Source organism: Chinchilla lanigera, unplaced genomic scaffold (assembly GCF_000276665.1).
Source record: "Chinchilla lanigera isolate Chin_1 unplaced genomic scaffold, ChiLan1.0 scaffold00020, whole genome shotgun sequence".
In the NCBI taxonomy this organism is placed as follows: Eukaryota; Metazoa; Chordata; class Mammalia; order Rodentia; family Chinchillidae; genus Chinchilla; species Chinchilla lanigera.
Window position 1 is genome coordinate 8,496,698 of NW_004955421.1, and position 9,442 is coordinate 8,506,139.

Here is a 9,442-nt window from a genome sequence, read left to right on the forward strand (position 1 = left end):
GTGATTCTTTTGTTATGATTAGAATTAATATTTTTGGCTGGAATATTTCCTACTTCTCAGTGCATCCCTGTCTGGGCATGTGATAACAGTGGGCACAATTGTTTGATGACATTAACTTTGATCACCTGGTTAATATTGTACTTGTCAAGTCTACCACTAGCAGTGCATTTTTCCTGTTTAATTAATGAGTAATTCATATGTATTCATGTGAAAATCCTGTTTTCCAAAACATTCTGTCCAATGGTGTTTTTTTTTTTTTCTTTTAATCTGAATCAGTTATTACTATGTTGCTTGCAAAATGAGGATTTGTATAGTTTCTTCTGTATTTATGAGTTGGCATTCCATATAATAAGCTTTCCATCTATACAACGTTAATATTTTTAGTTTTGGTAACAATTAGCAATAATTACTCAATGCATTATAATCTGTTTCTGTCGTTATTCTTTTTGGTGTCCATATTTACTGAAATGTAGCCAAAAGCTCTTCAGGTTGACACCTCTGACCTTTTAAAACAGTCATCACGTCAATATTTGAGCGTCCTTACTCTCTGGCAGAAGATGTTCCAGACTCTGCACCTGAACCCTGAACTCAATTGGCTATTTCTCTAAGGAACCTTGATTCTTTTTTATGGAGAATGATATTTAGAAACCAAGTGTTCTGGCTTGAATGTGTCCCCCAAATGTTCATGTATTAGAAACTTAATCCCCAAAGTCATATGCTAATAGTATTTGAAGGTGAGGTCTTTGAGCTAATTAGGATTAGATGAACTCATGAAGATAGAGTTGTGATCTGAAGAAAGTGATCTGAACTAGCAGACTTTTTCCTTCTTACTATGGCATGGCCATGTTGTAATGCAGCCAGAATGCCCTCACCAGATGCTAGCCCCATGCTCTCGCACTTCTAAGTCTCCAGAACCATGGGCCAAATAAATCTGTACTCTAAAAATTAGCTTGTTTCAAATATTTTGTTACAGCTACAGAAAATGGACTGAGACACTAAGATATAGGTAGTAGGTATACTCATGACACTGCTCTCAAGTTCTATAAGTAGACAGAGCTGGGGTATACATGCATGTATGTATATATATGTATGCTTACATACGCCCATATATCTACATCTACTTTTAGATTTATCTATTTATGTTTAAAACCAAGAGTTTATACTGGTACTTCCAATTCTAATCCCAGACCACAAGGTTGATTCTATTTTTCTCTCTTTCCATATTTCTTCAACAGTGAGAAACTATATAAGAGACCAAAATTAATTTTGAAGACCATAACTTAGGGATCAATTTGACAGTTTATTACCAGAGAAGTTTCACTGAACACATAGAACACTGTAAACCAGAAGAGGCTGCTTTCTGCTCTGAACATTATGGAGAGCCCTTTCCAGTCCTCAGTGTAGACAAGGAAGTTTATGTTTGTAATCCCAAGGAAAAGTTATTGGAATTCCGATAATTCCATTCTACCACTTCCAGTGCAACCCATGGCAAGAATAAAGACACTAAGGCATATTTGTAGTTGTGGGGAGCCAAGGGGGTCCTAAGTCCAGCTAGTATGATGGCTATCTGGAACCAAGGCCTCAACCCAGGGCCAAACCCAGGTTTTATTAATTTGTGAAGAGGAGACTGACTTGGGGATGAGTGACTGTGAGAGTGGCAGGAATTACAAGCTGGGCTAGGTAGAAGGCCTGAAATCACCTCTGCAATATGCAGAGAGAAAGCTATGTAGAAAGAGTAATCTGCATAACACAATGAAGCAGTATCTAATGTTTTGGGGTCAGTGCTTCAGCTCTGATGTGTAATTTTTTATTTTATATAAAAATGGAAGCCCAGGGAAGTCATAGCCTCTTATTTTGAGGCTCGATCCCAACTGGCAACATGGAGAGTGGCTCTCCCTCCCACCCAGCTCCCACACACTTTTTGAGAGATACACGTCAGGGCAACACTGACCTGTCGCCTTGCTTCAAAAATTACACATCAGCACCACTGCTAGACTGATTTGCATTGCTTAAAGTTAATTGAGGGGACAAGGAAATGTCCTAGCCAGCTCTGTACATATGAATACATGGAAATGGGGCCAAGTTTAGCCAAAATGGAGATAATTGCTCTTCTCTTAAGGAGAGTCATCCAGGTGGTCCTCCACAAACATGAAGCCAGCTTTTGGTGTTGTTTTGCTGTTAAGTGCCATTTGCAGTAATTATTCTCCTTTTTTGGTAGAGTAAGAGGGAGGACACAGTCTGAGAGGTCTCTACGGGAATTTTTTTTCATCAGTTGATTTTGCAAGCATTGTATCTGTAGAAGGAAATGCTACTCAGTAATAAAAATGAATGAACTAATGCTCAGTTTACAACATACATGAATCCTTTATGTTGAGCAAAAGCAATCCGACATATAAAATGATCAACACACATCATATTGTAGTCCACTTATACAAAGACAAAGAACAGGCAAAACTCATCTATAATTACAAACATCAGAAAGTGGTTGCTTCTGGAGGGAGTGGGGGACTGACTGGAAAGGAGCGCAGGAGCGTTTTATGAGATAAAATACCTGACATTCTGTGGCACAGCACCTGCCTGGCAAGCACAAGGTCGTGAGTTAGATTCCTGGTACCAGAAAATTAATTTATATTAATTAAATTAATTAATTTATATTAACAAAATAAAATATTAATAAAATTAATTTTATTAAAATTTTATTTATATTTAATTAATATTTGTATTAAATTTATATTTAATGAAATTTTATTAAAATAAAATATCAATAAAATAAAATTAATTTATATTAATAATTTACAATAATCAATTATTTATAATAATTATTTATTGATAATTTATAGATAGAAATATTCTAGATCTCATTTCCACTTGTTGCTCCACAGATATATTCAACTGTCAAATTTCATTGAACTGAGCACTTAAACTTTGTACATTTTGTAAATTACGCCTTCATAAAAAAGAAAGGTATAAAAGTATAAAAATGCCTCTTAATAGTTATTAAGCCTCATTCATAATAGGAGAATGCAAATTAAAACTGTGGAGATATCACTTTTCTTATATAAATAGAAAAAAATCAAAAGCTTGACAACACACCCTCCTGATAAGACTGTGGGGAGATACACATTTTCATTTGTTAGTGGAAATGCAAAACAGAACAGTTCCAATGGAAGGGAATTTTATATTGTCTAGGAATAGCTATATTACTGCTTGTAGTATTAATTTCACTTTTGGGAATTTATCCTCAGTGTTTTTCACTGATTTTCAAATGTCCTTGAGTTTATTTGTGGACTTGCTATTCTACTATTTATGTTCCAACAGCACAGTTTTAATTATGGAGGTTTTAGAACACATTTTAATGTCTACTAGGGTGAATTCACCCTCTATGCCTTTCTTTTTTCAGTTTTTTTTTAGCTATTCTTATGTGCTTTATTTTTATTTATTTATTTTTTTAAAGGAAATTATCAATGGTTATTGTTTTACATATTGTTATCTACAAAATAGTTTCTCAGGAGTGCTTTATTTTTTAAAGTACTGTATTTGTGAAGTTGAGAATCAACTATTCTAACTCTAGAAACAAAAATTTGCCATTATTTTTACCAGAACTGCATTACATATATGAAGATACATGATTTCTCTTTTTCTGTGTGTGCATGTGCATGCATGTGTGTATGTGTGTGCACAGGTGTGTGTGTGTGTGTGTTTGTGTTTTACTGGGGGTTGAATCCAAGAGTGCTGTACTACTGAGCTACATTCCCAACCCTTTTTTCTATTTTGAGTCGAAGTCTTGCTAAGTTTACCAGGCTGACCTAGAACTTGTGATTTGTCTGCTTAGGTCTCCTGCATAGCTGAAGGCACCGTGTCTCCCAGTGACAATTTTATAATGCTATACTATCCAAGAACAAGGGATGTCTTTCCATCAATGTGCCTTTACATCTTTTAGGAATGTTTTAAAGATTTTCTCTTATAATTTTTACACATTGGTTATTAATACCTAAGTATTTTATCTTTACTATTGCTGTTACTGCTTTCATCATCCCTTCTGTTGTAGTTTGTGTCTGGATATCTCCCCAAAGCCTCATGTGGACATGAAGAGTGGGCTTTTCAAAGGTGGCTGAGTCTAGAGTTTGCGATTGGTTCGTTGTCTAGTGCTGGGATTGGCAGTATGAGTGCTGCACCCTCCCTAGAGCGGGTAGCCTTCATACAACATAAGGGAAAGAAAGAGCCTTGTGCCTTTCTTTTTTTTTTTTTTTTAATTTTAAGGATAAAAGGAGGGAAACATTAACAGACATACAACATTTTACAACATATCACATTGAGCCTTGTGCCTTTCTTTTGCCCCTTTTGCTCCTTTTTTGCTTTTGTTGCTTTTGTTGTCTTCCATCATCATAAACAGTTGCCCCTCAGCCACACCACCCTACCTTGGAGCCAGCCGATTATAGACTGAAACCTCCACAAACTGTGAGCTAAATAAAACTTTCCTTCCTCAATTTTGTTTTTTGGTCTTTTGGTTTTTTTCCAGTACAGGAAATCGAACTCAAGACCTTGCGCTTGCCAGGCAGGCACTGTGCCACTGAGCTAAATCACCAGCCCCTATCCTTCCTCAATTTTGGATGTGAGGTATTTTATCTCAGCAATGACAGACAAGTAATCAACATGCCATCTAATTGGTCATTGTGTGTATTATATGAAGCTGTTGGTTTTTGTATGTTAATTTTATCTCGTGCCCTATACTGAATTATTTTATTGTTTTACCTGTTGCATTGGGTGTCTTGGGTTTTGCAAGCATATTAGCATATCGCCTTCAAATACAGTTTTACTTCTTCTTTTATAATTCTTATGCCTTAAATTGCCTCCTTCTGTTTAATCACATTGGCTGATACATTCAATACAGAGTGTTAAGCAGTAGTAGAGATGGTTGGTATCTTTGCTATATACTTGACTTCAGTGGTAATGTTTCTAATTTTTTTTAGTTAAATAAAATCTGGCTTTTGGATTTAGGTTTTTACTTTTAATTTTTTTTGAAGAAATATACTGCTTCCTATCTTATTTGGAATGAGTATTGAATTTTATAAAAAGCCTTTCAACATTTATAGAAGGGATCACTTCACTGTATTAGTTTTCTATTGCTATAATGAAATCACTGAGGATGGGTACGTCATAAAGAAGAGGTTTACTTACCTCACAGTTCTGGAGCTGAAAGGGCAAGGTGCTGACATGGATTCAACTCTAGTAAAGGTTTCATGGTGAGTGACATCATGGCCAGACCATGTGAGAGAGAGGAATCACATTGGACAGGAAGCCACAGTGTAAGGAGGAGCAAGTCTTTCAACCTTCCACTAGGCCTCACCTCTGAAAGGTCCTACTGCCTCTTAATAGCACCACTGAGCACACTCTGAATATCTGAACCCTTGAGGGACACACTCAAACAATACCCACACCCATCACACTGCTCTTTGCTCATTAGGATGGTGCATTATACTAACAGATCCGAATGTTGAGCAATTCTTGCATTCGTGACATAAATTCTATTTGATAATGATGTATTTTTAAGTTGAATATAGATACTGTTGCTAACATTTTATCTAGGTTTTTCTTGTGTCACTATTCATAAGTGAGAATGATTTTTAGTTTTTCGGTATGTGCTGTATTTGCTAAATTTAAGTAGAAAGGTTAACCTTGCTGCATAGAAAATACACAAGTTTTTCTGTACATTCTATACTCTGGAATAATTCATGAGCATTGGTCCTTTTCGAATTTTGAAGATTTACTAGGATTCCATTGTCAAACCGAATGAGCATGGTAGTTTATTCAGTGGGGCACTTGTCAAATACTGCTGTCAAAATTTGCGAAAACATTTCTCACTATGGGGGTAATTTTGTCAAACTGCATTCCTGAGAGGTTCTCTGTCTCATCTAAACTTTCAGATTTACTCGTGCACTAATTGTATAATGTAGCTTCTTGGCTTTTAACGTTTTTCCTCCTCGTTAGAAGTTATCCGCGTTGTTCTTTTTTAAATATATTTTTCTACTTTTTTTCTTTTTTGCATTTTTTAATTCTATTGGTATATTTCAGAATTTCTATTTTAGTGTATATTATTTTTTCCTTATATTTTTTGGTTGACTTAATTGTTTTGCTGGTTGTTCTTTTTTGTTTGTTTGTTTTGAGATAGGGTCTTGCTATATAGCTCAGGCTGGCCTTGACCTCACAGTGATCCTCCTACCTCAGCCTCCCAAGTGCTGGGATTACAGGCATGTACCACCACACCCAGTGTGGTAGATTGACAACTGGTGGTCCAACTGGTGGTCCACTTACAACACCCAGCTGAACTGAGTAATCATGGTGCTGGGTGTGGGAGGCCCATCTGAGGGTTAGCGTAAGAGGCAGAACTACAGAAGAAGAAGTAAGACTATTTGGAGCTGGTAGAAGATATTGGAAGCCAGTTGGAAGCAGAGAGAAGCTGTAAGGACCTGTTGGTTTTTTCGGAGGAGCTGTCATGTTGGCTTTCCTGATGAACTTGGCTGTTTTCATCCTCCAAGAAGCTCGGGACGTTGTTGTCGCTGAGCATGGCTTCAGTTCACTTTGGGGGAGCTCTGGTCCTTACTCTGAGCATCACTTCCTAGTCCCGCAGGGGAAGATGGTGCACTACTCAGTCTCTTGGAGAAGCTTGTCATGTTGGCTTTCCTAATAGGAACTCGGATGTTCTGATCATGGTAGGAGCTCAGAACCTCACTGTTGCTGAGAGCTGTGGTACTTTTCGGAGAAGCTCTGATTCTTATTTTGAGCATCACTTCCTGGCTCCAGTGTAGATCCCACAGCCTGCTAGCACAGATGCTTCATCCCTCTGGCACAGACTTTCTAGAGTCTACCATTGACCTTTGGACATTCCCAGTGCAGATCCGTGAAACAGACCGGCATGAGACATTGTCATGGACTTTAGGCCTCCAGATGGATTCATGGGAGGCATTGTTGTAGGCTCTAGGTATTTACCTGGACTCATGCAGGACAGTTCCATGGGATCCAGGCTCTTGGCTGGATTTCTTGGTTTTTAGTATATGGACAGATTTCCTGTACTCTTTTGTATATCATTCTTTGGGTGACTATTATAAGTAATCTTATAAAATACTTGTTTTGTATTATATTGTTCCCCTTGCAACAAACCCCAAACCACAACACCCAGCCTCTAGTTTTTTTTTTTAATTGGAGTTTAATGTACTTTTTTCAGGTCATGAATTTCTCCCTGATTACTACTCTAATGAATTCTTATATACAGTCCTTTTATTTTTACTTTGTTTAAAGAAATACTGTTACTGCACTTTCTATTTTCACTGACACTTAAGTATATTTAATACAGAGTGTTTTAATTTTTACCTATAAAGTCCTTTAAAACATTTTATTGTAACGTAATTCCCTCCCTTATCCATGATTTTGTTTTCCCTGGTTCCCATTTCCCACAGTCAGTCTTGGTTTAAAAATAACAAACGGAAAATTCCAAAAATAAACATTTACAAGTTTTAAGGTGCATTCAGGTACGAATAGTCTGATGAAGTCTCAAATTGCCCTGTTCCATCCCATTCACTATATCGCTTTGTGTAATGTATCTATGCTGTGTATGCTATCTTCCCCTTAGTCGTTTAGTAGCCATCTCCATGATCATGTCCACTATTACGGTATTACAGTGCTTGAGTTCAGTAATTTATTTTACTTAATAGTGACCAGAATGAAAGAGTAGTGATCTTGGCAAACATAAACATTTATGTTTTAAATTGCATTCAGGTATGAATAGTCTGATGAAGTCTCAAACTGCCCTGTTGCATCCCATTCAGTTAATTTTTTTGTCAGTTAATTTTTTTCTTTCCCATAATATTTGAGTAAAACTGATGTGGGAAGACATGCTCTATTTATCTGGTGGCATCTTGTAGCCTCTGGGCTGTGACCATATATTCTTGACAGTAAAAGTTAACACTTTTTATCAGAAAGGGTAGAGTCAGTTCTCATACTGTCCTACTAGTATTGTATTTTATCAAAATAATGGTAGTATTTAACGTTTTCAGAATAGATAAAAATATGTTTCACTAGAATATCAATCTAAAATATGTATATACACTGAATTTTCTGAAAGAGTAACAGGAATAAAAATTATTAAAGTATGTTATGTGCACATATGAATATGCCAAAGTAAAGCCCACTACCGTATTTAATATGCAGTAAGAAAAACTAAATTCCTCATCTTTTTACCACATTTATGATGAGGCTGTAATTTGTTTATCATGCTGCAAGTGGCTTGAACCAGCAGTGGTGCATGCATGACTTCCTGTGCATGGCTGTACCACTTTTACCACCAGTGGTACAAGCTGCCTGATGGGACAGTCATGCATGCACCGTCAGTGGTTCAAGCTGGCAGGAACACATTAAAAAAATTTTCAGTCTGTTCACTGAAAATATTTGATCTCATGATCTGGAGTATAATACTATGTTGAGAACAAGGTAATGGCTTTTATTTACCAAAACTTAGCTCAGGGCCTAAGAGTTACTAAGTATTCAATAAATATTTTATAAATATATAAATGAGTAAATGAATATACCAGATCTAGACTATGATTTTTTTTACTTCTGTAAAATAACATCACTTTGGTAGCTCTTTAAATAGTTAACTATGATTGTTTTAATCATACTTTAAAACTCACCTTTCTATCACATACATATTCTAAATGTGATGGGTAATAGTGCTTTTTTTGTGTAAGTACAGTACATTTGAAGTACTGTACCATCAAGGATGGGTCAGAAGACCTAGAGTTTTCTCAGGCTAATGGGAAAAAAACTGCTATCTTAAAATAATATACTGTGTACTCTTTCAAGTAGTAGTAAGAAAAGAGCTTTTGAAAGGATGACTTCCCAAGTCAGCAGATCTTTCCTTTAGGTGAGGGTTTCCAGAGATAGCATGGAATAAAACACAGTTTTAGTAAACAGAACTCAGAATTGTGTGGTGCTCTCTTCCATTTAGCAGCCTCTCTACTTACTGTACTGCATGACCTCTCCCTTAAAGCTGGACTGGTGCTAGGGCTCAGTTCATCAAAACAAAAATCCAATTTCAAAGCCAAAAGCTTAAGAAAGCCCTTTGAGTTCTACTTTTCACTTTTGGAATGAGCCTCTATGCTGTGAGAAGCTGATGCCATATGAAGAGGTGGTGTTGAACAGTAGCAAAATCCTCCAAGAGTTAGTCATCTTGAATGTGCCAATCCGGAGAGAGCCCCTACATCAAGGGGGAGCAACCTACAACTCACACTTATATCTGACCCATTTGATTTTTGCTAATAAAGTTTTAAATTTTTTTTTTATTTTAAAGAGTAAAAGAAGGATAGCATAATAATAGGAGGGGCTTGCCAAATTACAGACAAAGTGGTAGGAAATTATCAATGGTTATTGTTTTACATATTGTTATCTA